Genomic DNA, 16242 nt, shown 5'->3' with positions numbered 1-16242 from the left:
TGATCAAGTCATGTTACTGCTAAAATGCAATATTACTGTCTTGGCAGCTACAGTTGGTTAAATCTTTGTGGAGGCTCTTTGTTTGGTTTTCTATCATGACTGCACTATTAAAAAATGCATCCATGAACAGTTGGCGATTGCCTTTCACAGTGTTGTTTTTTTTCCTTTAGAAATTGAGCACTCTCCTTAGGATACTTAACATTTGGAACAACTGCATTGTCTTTATATTGTATTATAAATACTTGATAATCCAGGGACGCCTGGGTGGCTCAGTTGGTTGGACGACTGCCTTCGGCTCAGGTCATGATCCTGGAGTCCCGGGATCGAGTCCCGCATCGGGCTCCCGGCTCTGCAGGGAGTCTGCTTCTCTCTCTGACCTTCTACTCGCTCATGCTCTCTCTCACTGTCTCTCTCTCAAATAAATAAAATAAAATCTTTACAAAAAAAAAAATAATAAAATAAATACTTGATAATCCAAACCAAATTCCAGGTTAGTCTTACTAAATGACATACCAAAAAAATGACTGAGAGTGGCTTCTATAACTCAAAGGTAATATATTTGTACCTGGAGTTAGAAGAGGAAGAAAGTCTGATTTGCTTATATTCTTTGTGTTCCAAATAAGTAATCCAGGCTTGTCCCACGTATTAAGGGTCTTTCTTAATAAATCAGTCAAAAAATAATTTGCTAATGCCCTCAAATCTATTGTGAACTGAAGACATGGCTTATTTAATTCCCAAATCTGACTTGGACCAAAAGAATTTCTTGAGAAATACAGATTCCTAGGGTCACCCTTAAGAATTTGAGTAAGTCTGGGGTGACACCCCAGAATCTGCATTTTAAATAATGTCCCTATTAAAGACTGCTACAAATGGCCCCACTAAGCTAGATGAAGTTTTATTTTTGGATTTTGCAATGTAATCGAGAACTCCTACTCTCTGCCAGCTACAGTTCCAAATGCTTTATAAATATTAACTCATTTAATCCTCATAACAAACTAACAATGTAGGACTCTTGTTCTCAACTTACAGATGAGGAAACTAAACCACGAAGAGGTTAAGTAACTCGTCCAAGGGCCCACAGCTGAACCCAGGCAGTCTGGCTCCAGAGTCTGTGCTCATATCCACTATGCTTTGCTGACTTTTGAGAGGCTTAATCACACACACATAAACATCAAGTAGTTAAGGCGCCTGGGTGGCTCAGTTGGTTACACATCTGCCTTCAGTTTGGATCACGATCCCAGGGTTCTGGGATTGAGCCGCAAGCAAGGAGCCTGCTTCTCCCTCTACCCCTCCTTCTCACTCATGCTGTCTCTCTCTCACTCTCCTTCTCTTTCTCTCTCTCTCTCATTCTCGGTCAAATAAATAAATAAAATCTTTTTTTTTAAATCAAGTATTTAGAGGGCATGTGGGTGGTGCCAAGGGGGCTCAGTTGGTCAAATGTCCAACTCTTGACTTCAGCTCAGGTCATGATCTCAGAGTCATGAGATCAAGCCCTGTGTGTGTTGGGATCCACACCCAGCTTGGGATTCTCTTTCTCCCTCTCCCTCTGACCCTCCTCTCTCTGTCTTTCTCAAAAAATAAATAAAAATAAAAATAAAGTATTTAAGATCATGGGACTGTAGGATTAAAGACCAACAGATTGGAAGATGTCAGCTTTCCTCTTTCTCAGCCCTTTGTAACTGAGCTTATCACTGCAGACTGAAGGCCTTCGAGTTTGAGACAATGTGGCGATGGAATACCACATGCTCCCATCAGGAGGAGACAGTGCTACCCACCTGCTGGCCATCATAATTTCCATAATTCCCATTGTAGCGTTCATCCTTATCCTCCGGGTTCTCCACAGGGATGGCCTGGAGCTCTCCCTACGATCCCTACCTTTCCCAACTCTTGCCAACTTTGTCCCCTGAGTGAGAGGTACTCTTTCCCCTAGACCCACAGCTACTGCCTGGGGTGGTCCTCTGCCGGACTCATCATCTATGACCACAAAAGTCTGTCCTTCCAGTGAGTGACACCCTGACTCAGTAGCCAGATCATATTACCTTAGACACATCCACCATTCAGAACCAAACCCACATCTTTCCTCGATGCAGTGTCCTCAAGCTCACCCTAGCCCATGCCTCTGAGTGTTCAAATCCAGAAATAAGATACACAGCTCCCCTGCATGCTTTATGGGGTATTCAACCCAATATCTGGAAATAAGTTGACATCTCATATAACTATACTTACAGCTTGTTATCATTTCGAGAACAACCCATTCCTTCTCTGAAAATGAGGACAAGCCAAAAATGAGACTTTAAAAGTTTTAATTTACATATAAATAATTTATGATGGCTTTGAATTAGAGATTTTCAACTTTGCCCTAAAAAGATGGGATCTGTCAGGTTCCATAATCTGGTACAAGTTTAACTCCATGAATCGACTTTATATAAAATATTTATAAACATTAGAGATGTGTTATGGAAGATGAGCTCATTATGGTCTTTTTTTAGCCCATCAAGAGGTACATTAGAAAACTAGGACTTGTTCTTGGCTGCTAATGCATAATGAATAAGTATAAGGTTAAATGTTTCATTCCTAAGCATTTGGGTCATACATAATCAATTTGATAATGCGTTTTCTTGGTTTTATTTCTTACTTGTATTTATGTACTCTATAGGAGGCAGCAAAAAGAAAATATGTCAACTATCCATTCTTATAAAGCAAAATTTGAAGAGAAAAATGACTTGCCAAGGTAGCATGGTATGGCAGAAATATTGGCAATGGAGTCAGACCAAACTGAAGTCAAATTCAACTCTGCAACTTCCAGGTTATTTAGCTTTCCAAAGCTATGTATAGGTTCATGGCCATATTACCACACTAGATATAGTTCCCAGTAGAGAAGCTACTACAGTGAAACAGGACTCACTGAAGAAAACTAAACGGTTTCTTAAATATGCGCTTTGAATCTCAGAGAAGAATGGGAGCGGGTACATATCAACCCCCACTATAGGCCTTTTCCAAATGTCTGAATTATATCATTGTATTAAGTTGTTTCAGGGATTTGATAAGTTGAATTGAGTGGTTTTAGTATTTGAGGGTGAAATAGCTAAACAAAAGGGAGAGTGATGGTATTGTAGCCCTTAGGTGAAAGGGTTATAGAAAATTAGTTCAAGTCCTCCCTCATGTCCCAGCATACCCCATCAGGAGCTCAGTCAGGGGATGACAAGCTGCCTTGGGCATGAATTGCCAGTTGAACAAGTTAACTCCACTGAAGCATCCCACCTAGCTGAGAGAGCCTCAGAGGAGGGTCACGGAAGAGCACCATGAATACTAAACTGATTACATCGAAGGGGTCACCAAGGCAAAAATGCAGGGGAGTACTTTGCCTGCAGGCGGAAGTCAACAGCAAAGTAAGGAAGTCGAGATGAGTAGATGGAGAAGTCAAATGTTCGCTGCGATTCCGAGTTTTAAGTTCTTTTGTAAGCTCTTGGCTTTTCAATAATTTAAATTTACTTAAAGAACAGAACTTCCATCAGGGGTCACCAATGAAATCGGGCCACCAAGTTCAACTACTTTATTTCAGTCTTTCAGTTCTACTGGCTTTGTCCCTGCTGGACACATCTTCCTTGCCGATGCATTCCCTTGATTCCAGGACAGGCTTTTTTTCTGGTGTTCCTACTTCCTCTCTGGCCATTTCTTATCTGTTTTATTCCTTTCTCCCTCCCCTCCCCAGGCTTCCTTAGAAAAATATATTTATTTTAGAGAAAGAGAGTGCACTGGGGAGGTGCAAGGTAGAGGGGCAGAAGGAGAGAGTCCCAAGCAGACTCCACACTGAGTGTGGAGCCTGAAGCAGGGCTCGATCCCACAACCCTGAGTCACCAGGTCAGTGGAAACCAAGGGTTGGACGCTTAACTGCACCACCCAGGCCGCCCTCCTTCTTCAGGCTTCTAAATGAAGACAGACTTCACAGCTTCGTTTTTTGCCCTCTTTTGCTCAGTCCATTCACTTCTTTGGCTCCTACTTCTCTATGTCAATCCTTGATTTACTTCTTCGGCATGGTTCAAAATTTCTAAACTGCTTATACACATTCCTGATGGCTGATCCATTGGCCCCTGAAACTTTGCATCATCCTTCCCTTTCTAGATTCCTTGCTCCCATAACCCCAAATTCCCCCACACAGCTCCTCTTTGCTGCTCAGACTCACAAACTTGAGGTCATCTAGACACCTCCTTCTCATTTGCCCTTGCACTTTAACAGGTGCTAATTACTACAGATTTCCACCCCCACCCCCACCCCCCAATCCACTCAGGTCTATGCCACTCCTCTCCCTGCACACTGACAATGTGTGTTTCACACTCCTCACCCCCTGTTATCTCCTGCCTAGAACTGACACATGTCAAGACAAATACAAGTCAAGTGTTATAGTTGTTCAGGGGAGATTATTAACTCTTAAATGGATTAATCGTGTATCTTCCAAGTAACATAAGGCAAAACAAACCAACAACAAAAAACACTGAGTGATTATCAATTCATGGAAAATAACCTTAAAAAAGCTACTAAAAGACTAAAATGAATGCTGTGTCTTTAAATAGAAACTAACTGTTGGAGAAAGAATTGGTATTTATAAGGAGCGGGGAGCGCCCCTAACCAGTCAATGAATGGTCCTGATATTATGGCAACATAAGAACATACATCAGATTTTCCCAAGCGCTTCTTAGAGATCATTTGAATCATAATCCTCTGGCGTATCTGTTAAAATGTTGTTTCCCAGGCCCCACACCATACCCTTCTTTTGCAGTGAATGTAGAACATGGTTTTTAAACAAGTTCTCCCTATGATTCTTGTGCACATTAAAGCTGGGGAAGCACTAAAATATGAGCAAAGAATAAAGCTATAAAAATTATATAAAAATATTATAAATCACATTTACTTTCTTTATATTTGTTTCTATGTTTCAAATTTTATAGTTTTGTAGGAAAAGTAGTGTGACTTTAAAACAAAATTTGTAGACTCTCTCTGAATTTCCCCTACATATATTAGGCAATAACTCACAGATAAATTCTTTGAAAATGTTAAAAAGATTCCGTAAGAGATTTGAAACAGAACTTTTCCATATACTCTCAAAACTACAATTAAACTCAAAAATGACTTAAATAATCTAATGGGATTTTTTTTTATTCAAAAAGTTTTCAAAATTCCAGATGTGTAGGAAAAAGATAATAAAATTATAATACCATTGTTCTTTTTTAAAAACTCAAGTTCTCTTGCTAATAGTTAAGGATACTGATTTATTTAAAACATAACATGTTTCTGCTTCATAACAACATCTGTATTATTTTACATTTTTATTGGCAACTTTCACTGTACCCTGGTGATTTCTAAAAATCCTCATACTTCCCTGCTGGTCAAAGTTTCCAAAAAATAATAAACAAATGATTATTAACTATGATCTTTTTATTCCACGACTATATATTCCATAAGAAACACTTGAAAAAGCTGAACTATTAACTTTGGGAAAAATCGGGTCCATATACCAGACCTCAACTGCAGAGATATTTTGTGAAGTGGACAGATCATCAAGAATAGATAATAAAACGCCCACCGCAAGTGTAGTATTCCCAAGAGAGAGAGTCAGCATCTGGACTTCCATCGGCATTAAACACACTCCTAAATTTTCACCTCACAAAAGTAATGTCCCTTGCTCACATAGAAGCTGCTGTCATGGCAAGTGCTGCCTCTCGCTGAAGTTTCTAGCCAAGTTGTTCTCAACTGGGAATGACTTGGACCCCTGGTGGACATTTGGCAACGTCTAGAAATTTCTTTTTGGTCATCAGATCTGAGGAGCCCTACTGGCGTCTAGCGGGTGGAAGCCAGGGATATTGCTAAACATCCACGAAGCCCAGCCCACTGCAATCACAGCGGGTTGACCCGAATGGTGCAGAGACAATGCTGTGAACTCACCAAACTCTGGTCCCACCCAGCCTCCCCGTTACACATTAGTGAAGCCTAACCCTTCCCTGCGACGCCACCGGGCACACGGCTGAATTCTGGCCCACAGGATTTCGGCGCATGTGATGTCTGCTACTACTAGGCCAGGTCCCTGAATCCCGAATCGCCCCCCTCCGCCCCCCACCCTACACAGGCCTCCATGCATTCTCTCTTCTTTCTTCTTCCATTTGGTTGCAGATGATCCCAGCAAATCCTGAGCCTGTGGGCAAGGGGAGAGCCATAAAACTTATGGAATCTGGGTCCCCGAATATCTGTACATAATAAAGCCTTTCCCTACGCAATGTCAATCATGCTTGGGTCGTGGCATGGAGATCCGTAGGTCACTTGTCACTACAGAATGTTCCGTGCCTTAATACTTTGACTGCTGCTGTATTTGCATGCAGCTCTGAGAGCTACGTTTGTGAGAAAATGCCTTGATATTTGAGGAACCCTGTCTCAGAGAGGCCCTATCCATAACAATATCCTAGAAAATTCAGCGAAGAAAAAGAAAGACTTCTGTGCTGTTATAGGCATAGCTAGTTGAGATAATTTAATCAAAGGCATAACCACTTACAAACCAAGAACCAGCTAACCTGCGCTTAGCTATGGAAGAGATCAGTGGATCATGTAATTGCGCTCGCCCATACATACTACACATAGCACCGATTGTGTGCTAACGTGTTTAAATCTTGTTTCAGAGACAAAATATCCTGCCGCCATGCTCTGAGGAAACAGACTTAGAAAAAAATGATGAGCAATGTCTGGGAAGAAAGAAGGAAAACCTGAGGAAAAGGGACTAAGATCTTCACTCTAAAGCGAAAACTTGGAAAGATATAAGGCGGCTTGGGTAAATAGGGAAATTATAGAAAGCAGAAATTTAAGAAATGGTATTTTAAAAGCCAAGACAAACAAAACATGATGAATATTAACTTGCTGTTGCCCTTTCGAGATGCCTAGATTCCGTTATTTGGAAGAGAAAATAACCAAGTGAAACAGGATGACTTGCTTTTCTCTTTTAAGTGACTGTTCTATTCTATGTTGAGGGATTTGGCTGCACTTCAGTTCTCTGGAGGGGACTCTATTTTTAAAAAAGACTTAGATTGTTATCTTTGAAACCATCTTCACAAAGGGCTCAAATTTAAAGTAGTAAGGAACTTTGGTTTCAAACCTAGAAACGCATCTGATTTCATTTATTTTAAATTTTATCCTCAAGGAGCACATTACGTATTTTAAGTCACTGTGGAAGGGGGCTTCCAAAAATCTTTCAGTTCATAGGAATATTCACTAGACTGCGACATTTTCATCCACTTACTCATGTCTGAATGCCTGTCACATTCAAACTGCCGGTCCAATCCAGCGAGTGTGTGTGTGTGTGTGTGTGTGTGTGTGCGCGCGCATGCGCGCGCACGCTCATGTCTTTGCAGGCACACATGTGTGCTGCAGGTCATTCTGTTGCATCAGAGGCAGTTTTGCATTTCTTCAAATTTGGAATCCCACACTACTTCAGGGGGAAAATGCATTCGATAAGCTAATACACAATGAGTGGATATTTAAGCAGCTACGCAGAGTCAAACTCAAGTTTATGTTTCCGCTGGTGGAGGTCTGTGCACTATCAACACAACATTTTGCTGAATTATCTCTCTCTCGATGTCTATAGAAGTGCAAAAGAAGTATGATGCCTTTATAACTGTATTTGCAGCCTTTTTGAGTATATCTGACTCGAAAGGATTCCTAGTTTAACCAGTTATCAGGAGGAGCCAACTCAGAAGCTTGTAACTTGACACATGGGTCAGGCGGAAAAATCATCCGTAGACTGGCTTCCGGCTTCGCACACTTCCGGCCTCGTTTCTCCTCTCCTGCCTAGATGCTTTCGTGCCAAGCACCGTGGGGCATATTCACACTCCAATACAGTCTGCAGTCCTACGCCTCAAGTCACAACAGTCAGCAGCCTGGACAGGAGCCTTGCTAGAAGCCATCCTTACATGAGCACAACGAACTAGTGCCAAAACACACAGAAGAGACGGATAATGAATCAATATTCCCACCAATAATTATGGGGGTGCCAACATGCATGTCTCTGCTGGGAATCTGAAATCTGTATCTTTCATCCACAAGTAAAAATAGCGAAACGTGGCTCTTTGTGTCCCCAACTCAACTTCCCCTTCGCTAGATCCTTCAAAAGCCCACAGCCTCTCAAACACCTCTCACCACAAAGGGAAGTGTAATGGAGGGGATTTTGAAATGGGAAGAGACAGCTGTCTTAGCCCACTGTGGTTAAATTATCTCATTTGTGCAAATTTTCCAAAACAAAACCACATAAACATTAGAAAACACCGCAGGGGCTACTCCCACTGTTCCAGAAGGGACCCATTCAGTGGTGGGTCCTCAGGCTTAAGTTTTATCAGCTTTAGGATGTTTCTACTTCTACATAAAGGATTCCTTTTTCTCTTTGTAAAAATATCTCATTATGGAAACTTTCAAACATAGGCAGAAGTCAGAATATCTAACAACCCACTATGTACTCAACACTCCGTTTGAGCCACTATCAACTCAGGGCCTTCTTATTTTCTCCTTACCCCTACCCCCCTTCCCACCCCCACCCCACTTACCCCAGACTATACCATTTCACCTATCACTATTTCTGTACGTACGTATATGTTTAAACTTTATATTTCTTGTGTGAGATTTTATGCCAAATTTATCAATGGCCGTAACTAAATGAGTATTTTTTATTTCTGCAAGGAGAATTACATTTACTTCTACTATTTTCAGAACAAGGACCAAGTCTGTTCAATGCTACTCATTTTTAACATTTATAATGAAGACAAGATTTCCTTTGACCTTAAACTTACACAGTGTTATATGTCAATTATATCTCAATAAAGGTGGGGGGAAAAGGATCTCATTTGAACTGACAGTGACCTTTCCTTCGCAATAGAGCCACGAATGAACTTCTGCTCCACGAACTCCCACACGTTACATTTTTCTTATTGCTCATAATAGTCATTAATCCATCATCATATATACATACATACAAATACACACACAGAGACACATGTAATTTTTCTTCCTATATCACATTCTTCTAGCCTAAACTAAACCAGATTTTTCAGTCATGGGGGGAAAAAACCCGTAAATAAGGCGTTAGAGGAAGAAATAAGAAAAATGCACGAAACGTCGTCTAACATGTTAACAGTTAAGGGAAACAATACTATACCGCCTTCCACACATGTGCAGATTTTCATACATTTTACACCAAGTTGTATGTAATTCCATATTAACATGTCATAAAGCATGCCTAAAATAAAAGTCTTCGGAACCGCCCTTCTTAGCATTTTAGCCGAAGTCAAGAGAAGGAATTTAAGTCGGTACCCTTTGTTCACGGAGAAATTTATAAGATTTTACTATCCTCACTAGTTAAAATAAAGCCTGTGGGGATACACCAGTTCGGGGAATTTTCCTTGAGAGACATAAATGTTCTTGCACGAGACAAAGAACATACTGGTATGTGAAAGAGTGTTGGGACACGCCTTGACTCAAGGACTGCTCTCGTGTTACAGAGCTCTGAGAAACTTCTTGTAATGTGAAAGTCCGTCCTGGGCTGGAATCCAAGGACTCCGAGGTAAACGAGACGAGCATAGTCCCTACCCTCACAGAGCTTGTGATTTCCTGAAATTGGTGACTAGACCGGGAGTCACAATCAAGTGTGACACTCGTCACAACAGAGAAATTACAGAGGTTTTGGGAAGGCAGAGAAAGGGAGCTGAAACCAGGGATGGCCCCAGGGAAGTCTGTCTAAGCTGAGACTCACAGCGTTCTTCTCGGCACAATTTTATTTATTACAAGTATGGCCCTGTGCAAAGTGGAGGAGAGGCTGGAGGAGACAGTATGGGGGCGGGGAGAACATGTACAAGATCACGGACATTGACATGGGCAAGAGAAGATAGCATCCCACTGCAGGACCATGGCAAAGAAAGCGGGCAGGAGTAGCCAGGTTCACGGAGTTTGGTAATGAATTAGCGTGAGCGGTAGGAAAACAGGGGGACCTGGGTACGTGTCTGTGAACAAAGGTGGTGATTTTTGTTTTGTGAGGTTAGACAAGGAGTTGAGCTCTCTGGTTTTAAGATTTCTGTTTCAGTTGATTCTCCAGAGACAGACAGACAAACATCAGAAATTAGAGCTTGGCCCTGCAATTTGTGAAACTTTGAAGAATGTGGACACACGCTGTAATTACTGCTCTAATCTGATGGCTCTGTTCCGTGCCCTAAAGCTGAGAAGCAAGCATACCTTTGTGTATTCAGAATGTTCATTGAATTACCTTTGACTCTCGTTTGTGTTCCTCAAGTACAAATTCTGAAGTCAGGCAAAAGGGATCACAGTTATGTAGTACCATACTTAACTACCCCTTTTATAAGCAAGGATTTTTATGCCAAAAATAAACAGAGGTGTACAGACATAAACCCATAAATTACGTGCACCAGTACTTTAAAGGACCGTGTATTTGCACAAGGACCAAGAAAGCTTTCCTAAAAGGGACTAGGTCCTGGGAATTCTCTCTAAAAGTGATTTATTTCTGTCAACATTCTTCTTCAATTTAAACACATGCATTCACATATATTTAAATTTCTCCAGACATTTGACTTTAAAGCTTTACTTCTGATGTCCTGAGTAAATACCTTTAGCAAAGAAGCAATAAAATAAGTTCAGGCAGCTCGTCTACCTTGAATCTGTCCTCCTCGTACAAGTCTTCCTCTAAACACCAAAAGATTATCTGCTCCTATTTCTTCAGAGATATCTCCTGTCAAATATTTCCATATTTATATGTCTAACACATGTCACATGCACATATATTACAAACTATTCAAATGTTTCAGATTGCTTTGATTTTTTTTTTAACCGAAGGGTTCTTTTTAGCTTTCCGACCATGTAGATTTCAAACTTCATAAATGTACAAATAAAATCACTCTCACCATTCATTAAACGTCTACTCTGCCGAGATGGGAGTACTAGTGAATATCACTTCGAATGATTACCCACAACAAGTCGACTACCTCAAAAACTCACACAGCTTTAACCAGTAAGTAATAATGCTAAACAACTTCACAGTTGCAAATAGAAACAGATCCGTGCAACCATTTTCTACCTTTGTAGTTCATTAACGGGACAAGTGAGAACAAAAACAAGCTTTTGGTCCCTGGTTGTCATAACAGGAATTGCCCACCCTCCAGCCCTGACAAGCCATTCACCACTGATCGTCTTCAATGTGAGAAAAGCGCACCTGGCCAATGGTACATAGTAAATTCTTTCACATCCCAGGTGGTTGCTGAGTGTGAAGAAAGGCTTTCCGTTATTTATATTGTCTGTAAAATAATCTTCAGTTCCCAGTAAGAGGTACCTTTGCATTAAGTGATGAAACTGCACTTTGGGATGTGTACCCTATTAGCGTGTATCATATTAGTATATTATTCCTAATACAAAAATCTCATCTGTTAGTTTAATGCAAAGCTTTACTTTCTCCTCACTTATAACTTACAGAAAGACATGTTGAACAAGTTAGTTATGTCAATACATGTCTGTTAAGCCCAAGAGCTGAATTCCAAAAGGATTGGGGAAAATTTTTTAAATTCTCTGCTGTGTTAACTCCGCTGACCCAATTAGAAACATACACGGACAGCTCTGTGTTGGCAACATTTTACACGATTTACATGACATGGTACCTTAAAAGGGAGCCAGAGTACATGTTTTGATGTTTCGGAAGTGACCCTGGCAGAGTGACTCAGACTCTTGAGCTAATCAGAGAGGGATCCCTCTTTAAATCCGGATTGGGAGATTCTCAGCGTAAGAAAGAGAATGAGCACAAACACTGTCCAGAACAGTGAATGTCTGTGGTGTTCTTCGAACCTTGGGGTACCAAGGAATCTTGCTGGTATAAAGACTGACGCATCCAAAGAGAAACAGCCCCAAGGCGCTGCCCACTTGACCTTGCGACCCTCAGCCCCCCAGCCAGCCCGCCACACACCAAACAGCTGCACCCAATAACACCGCGCCTTGGCTCTCCCTTTGCTCCCCAGCAAAACAACACGGGCAGACCCTCTTATCCGGTTCCAGGGTTTGTTCGTCAGTTCCTGCTCCCTCCCTGTCTTTACTCAGCTCCAGACTTTTCGGCTCTCGTTCCTGTCTCCTGCTGCCAGGCCCACACCTGCGCTCTGGACAGATTTGGACACTTGACTATTTGGCACTTGGTCTTAGATACGGTTTGAACTCGCTCTCTGGCACCCGTGCCTTTCGCTACCCCTCCAGCCAAAGTGTGGTCTCTAGGAGTCCTCTGCTTGGCCGGTGCATCCACCAGACTCAGTCCTGCCCATCCAGAGCAAAGCACAGTGTGGACCACAGCCTGAAGGTGCTGTGCCTGTCCATCAAGATAGGCTTGGCGATGCTGCTGTCAGGAACAGCCTCAAACTCTCTGTGTTATAAGGCTAATGTTCATTTTGGGGCCTATTCTGCATATTCGCCGTGGGCCTGCCATGAGTCTGCTCCGAGTCACCCTCACTCAGAAGCTGTGCCACTTGTGCGAGTTCTGGTGGCTGGGTGAAGAGAGCTCGTTGCACTGCAAAGCGGCTCTCAAGGCTTGCCCGGAAGTGATACGTTTCAGGCACATTTCGTTGCCCGATGCAAGTCATACAGCCCTGCCCCATATCAAGGAGGCACAGAGATACAATCCCACCTAAAAGCAGGAGGACCGAAGATATTGCTAAGTAATATTAACTATCAACATGGGGACCAAGTTTTAAGCCACGGTTTTCTGATCCATTTGTTCGTGGAACTGGAACACTGACTAGTGTTGCTTGACCGTATCCGCAAACCCTCACTAATCCCAAGAGAAGGCTCTAACTTCAAGTTCAATTAACACATGAAAGGGACTGACAGAGAAGACGTAGGTCCTTGATTAACGGAACTCTTTATGCTATAACTACTGTCATTTGTGCTAACATAGCTTGTTTTTTTAAAGATTTATTTATTTTAGAGAGAGATGGGGGAGAGGCAGAGGGAGAGGAAGAGACAGAATCTCAAGCCGACTCCAGGCACAGAGCCTGACTCGGGGCTTGATCTCATAACCTGAGATGATGATCTGAGCCAAAAACCAAGAGTCAGACACTTAACTGACTCAGCTATCCGGGAGGCCCAGTAGTACCATATTATTAATAACAGCTGTTTCATTTATCAGGTATTTACTATGTGCCTTAGAAGTATGCTTCCAGGGACACCTGGGTGACTCAGTTGGTTGGGCTTCTGACTTTGGCTCGGGTTGTGATCCAGGGGTCCTGGGATCAAGCCCCTCATTGGGCTCCCTGCTCAGCAGGGAGTCTGCTTCTCCCTCTTTCTCTGCCTCTGCCCCCAACTCATTCTCTCTCTCTCTCTCTCTCTCTCAAATAAATAAGTAAATAAATATCTTTAAAATAGAAGTATGATTCTAAACTCTTTACATACATTTCTTTATTCCTCCAATAACCCTGTGATGCAAGGACTCTTTTTATTCCCTTTTCATGGACAAGAAAACTGAGTCACAGTGATGTCGACTGCTGTCACATAGTTTGGGTCTTCTACTAACTCCAGGGTTTCCACACTGGGTTATGGTGAACCTTCTGGCTTCTTATGTCTAAGGCAATCTCTCTCTCTAGGTTTTAGCCCAGAGAGCATTTCTGGCACATTGTAGGAAGGGATGGAGTGTGGGGAACGTATAGGACTTCACTTCTGGCTAGAGTGTAGAAAAGTCAAGAGGGCATCATTCTTTTTTTTTTTTTAAGACTTTATGTATTTATTTGACAGAGAGAGAGAGAGAGAAATAACAAGTAGGCAGAGAGGCAGGCAGAGAGAGGGGGGGGGAAGCAGGCTTCCTGTTGAGCAGAGAGCCTGATGCGGGGCTCGATCCCAGGACCCTGAGACCATGACCCGGACCAAAGGCAGAGGCTTAACCCACTGAGCCACCCAGGCATCCCAAGAGGGCATCATTCTCACCTAGCCACCCGGAGAAGCCTGATTAGCTACAAAACCAAAGTTTTATCAAATCTATCTCAGGATGGGGAGTGCAAAGCAACGTGCACGAACAGATTTCCAGAGAACAATGAGCCCTTCGTAGGGGAGAAGAGAGCCATGACTGTTCCCATTCAGAGCGGAGTGATGGATGGAGAAGCAAGCCACGTGAAAAGGCTAAGGAGAAGTTCATCAGGATTGCAGTGAAAGTTCAACGGCTGCCCACGGTCCAGCAGGACAAGCGGAGGATGCCAAGGACCTCGGCCACCGAACACGTCAGCACTGACCCTGATGGGTCATTCCCACGGATCGTGACCAAGTGTTCAGGGCTATCATGCCAAACGCTGGAACAGGGTAGCAGAAGGATTTTCCCCTGAGATGAAAAGGGCCTTTCCCAGGGGCAAAGCCGCCGTTCTCCACAAGCAGAACCAAGGAAAAGGCATCAGGGGCACTCTGGGCTCTGAGGTCCTGAAGGCAGCGGGCTTGCCAGGTAAGTTAAAAGAAATCCGTCTGCGACAACTCCCACAAGTTGACAAGAAACAAACAAACAAACATCTCAATACAAATGAGCAAAAGAGTTGCCTGAACAGACCCACCCACTGCGAAAGAAGATGATATGAAAGGCAAAAGCGTGTGACCTAGTGTCCCATGTCATTAGCTACCGAGGAAATGCAAATTACACCCAAACCAAAGAGACTGTCATCAAATATTGGTGAGGACATGGCGCAACCAGAGCTCTCAGACATTTCCGGTCAGAGCCTAAAGCACTGTTCGGCAGTTTCCAACAGGTCCACATACGGCTGTCCTACGAACCAGCAATTCCACTATTATGCAACTAGCTGAGATGGAGAGAACATAGAGAAGCTCCAAACTGGAGACTACCTGTATATGTTCATCAGCACGGAAGTGGTTAAACTCTGTACATTCGCACAACAAAACGCTACTCAGCACTAGACACGATGATCCACAACACGGATGATGCTTGATAATATTGTGCTGAAGGAAAGAAGCCAAGCATGAGGCCAGACAGGCGTGAATCCATTTGTATGAAGTTCTAAAGCAGGCAAAGTAATGTGTGGTGATGAAAATCAAAACGGTAGCTGAATTAACCAGAAAAGGGCATAAGGAAGCTTTCCGGGATGATGGAAATGGTCTATATTGTGTTCTGGATAGTTAATACATACAGTTGTCAAAATGTAATTGAAATGAAGATGTGTGCAATTTATTGTAGCTTAATTATATCTCACTTTTAAAATGTACAAGGTCAAATGTCACCATGTCTGAATATTGAGAATGAGTCAGCTCCAAAGTGAGTCCAGGATACAAGCGTTAAAAGCCAAGTCCTGCAGGCCACCCAAGGTCAACATAAAACAATCCCAGCACTTCTTTTATTCATAGCATTTAACAACCGGGTGCAGACACGACAGGACTTGCTATTAAAAGAAAGGCACAACCCCACACCTAATGAGTGATCGTATCCTTTCATCTGTCTCTAGCCAGCGTTATCTCATGCTGATTCACCCAAAACCTGCCAATGTGTCATGGCCCTAATCTCTGTGTCAGCCTATAATTGTTCAGGGTCAGCCCTTAAAGCACCGGGGATTCCCATTCTAACCACACAGAGCTTATCGACTGCATGGCTTGCTAGAGCTCTACCATTAACTACCTGATGATCTCGTCATTACCATTTCTGATCTGAACTCTGTGCAAGTCCGTGCGAATGCTTTCCTGGGAAGCTCCTTTGAAACTCTCAGAAGCGACTTGGGGCATAGTGATGGCAAGTGGTATTATGCGGTGGGGTGACTCCAGAGGCAATCATGCTTAAAACAGTCTTAATACTGCCTAAAATAGCACCTTTCACGCTTGACCGTGCATAGGAATCACCAAGGCATATTGTTAAAATGCAGATTCTGATTTCAGTAGGTCTGGGGTGGAGCCCAGGGGTCCACATTTCTTTTCTTTTTTTTTAATATTTTATTTATTTATTTGACAGAGAGGGAACACAGGCAGGGGGAGGGGGAGTGGGAGAGGGAGAAGCAGATTTCCCGCTGAGCAGGGAGCCAGACGCAGGACTCGATCCCAGGACCCTGGGATCATGACCTGAGCTGAAGGCAGTTGCTTAACCAACTGAGCCACCCAGGTACCCAAGATACGGTCTGCATTTCTAACAAGCTTACGGTTACAAGGTGTTGCTAGTCCGTGGTCCACACTTTGAGTTGTCAGGGGCAGGTATTTTTTTTCTCT

This window comes from Lutra lutra, chromosome X (genome assembly GCF_902655055.1).
Source record: "Lutra lutra chromosome X, mLutLut1.2, whole genome shotgun sequence".
Taxonomy (NCBI): domain Eukaryota; kingdom Metazoa; phylum Chordata; class Mammalia; order Carnivora; family Mustelidae; genus Lutra; species Lutra lutra.
The sequence above is the reverse complement of the archived record's forward strand: the minus strand, read 5'-3'. Positions refer to the sequence as shown.